Raw genomic sequence first — 1,726 nt, 5'->3', positions numbered from 1 at the left:
TTACGAGACGGGTATTTACACTCTGTACATGTTTAATATTTTACCTGACGGCTATTTTATCCTGCGTACATGTTTTATATTTTACCTGACGACTATTTTACCCTGCGTACATGTTTAATATTTGACCTGACGGCTATTTTACCCTGCGTACATGTTTAATATTTGACCTGACGGCTATTTTACCCTGCGTACATGTTTAATATTTTACCAGATGGGTATTTTACCCTGCGTACATGTTTAATATTTTACCTGACGGCTATTTTCCCTGCGTACATGTTTAATATTTTACCAGATGGGTATTTTATCCTGCGTACATGTTTAATATTTTACCTGACGGCTATTATATCCTGTGTACATGTTTAATATTTGACCTGACGGCTATTTTGCCCTCCGTACATGTCTAATATTTTACCAGATGAGTATTTACCCTGTGTACATGTTTAATATTTTACCAGATGGGTATTTACCCTGTGTACATGTTTAATATTTTACCTGACGGCTATTTTACCCTGCGAACATGTTTAATATTTTACCTGATTGTTATTTTATCCTGTGTACATGTTTAATATTTAACCTGATTGTTATTTTATCCTGTGTACATGTTTAATATTTGACCTGATTGTTATTTTATCCTGTGTACATGTTTAATATTTGCCCTGACGGCTATTTTGCCCTCCGTACATGTTAAATATTTGACCTGACGGCTATTTTCCCTGCGTACATGTTTAATATTTTACCTGACGTACATGTTTAATATTTTACCTAACGGCTATTTTACCCTGAGTACATGTTTAATATTTTACCTGACGGCTATTTTATCCTGAGGACATGTTTTATATTTTACCTGACGGCTATTTTCCCTGCGTACATGTTTAATATTTTACCTGACAGCTATTTTATCCTGCGTACATGTTGAATATTTTACCTGACGGCTATTTTATCCTGAGTACATGTTTTATATTTTACCTGACAGCTATTTTATCCTGAGTACATGTTTTATATTTTACCTGACAGCTATTTTACCTGCATACATGTTTAATATTTTATCTGACGGCTATTTTACCCTGCGTACATGTTTAGTATTTTACCTGCCGGCTGTTTTCTCTGCGTACATGTTTAATATTTTACCTGACAGCTATTTTACCCTGCGTACATGTTTAATATTTTACCTGACGGCTATTTTCCCTGTGTACATGTTTAATATTTTACCTGACGGCTATTTTCCCTGCGTACATGTTTAATATTTTACCTGACGGCTATTTTATCCTGCGTACATGTTTTATATTTTACCTGACAGCTATTCTATCCTGCGTACATGTTTAATATTTTACCTGACGGCTATTTTATCCTGCGTACATGTTTAATATTTTACCTGACGGCTATTTTCCCCTGCGTACATGTTTTATATTTTACCTGCCGGCTATTTTCCCTGCGTACATGTTTAATATTTTACCTGACGGCTATTTTCCCCTGCGTACATGTTTTATATTTTACCTGACGGTTATTTTATCCTGCGTACATGTTTAATATTTTACCTGACGGCTATTTTCCCTGTGTACATGTTTAATATTTTACCTGACGGCTATTTTATCCTGCGTACATGTTTAATATTTTACCTGACGGCTATTTTCCCTGCGTACATGTTTAATATTTTACCTGACGGCTATTTTCCCTGCGTACATGTTTAATATTTTACCTGACGGCTATTTTCCCTGCGTACATGTTT

Source organism: Scyliorhinus torazame, chromosome 17 (assembly GCF_047496885.1).
Source record: "Scyliorhinus torazame isolate Kashiwa2021f chromosome 17, sScyTor2.1, whole genome shotgun sequence".
NCBI lineage: Eukaryota > Metazoa > Chordata > Chondrichthyes > Carcharhiniformes > Scyliorhinidae > Scyliorhinus > Scyliorhinus torazame.
The sequence above is the reverse complement of the archived record's forward strand: the minus strand, read 5'-3'. Positions refer to the sequence as shown.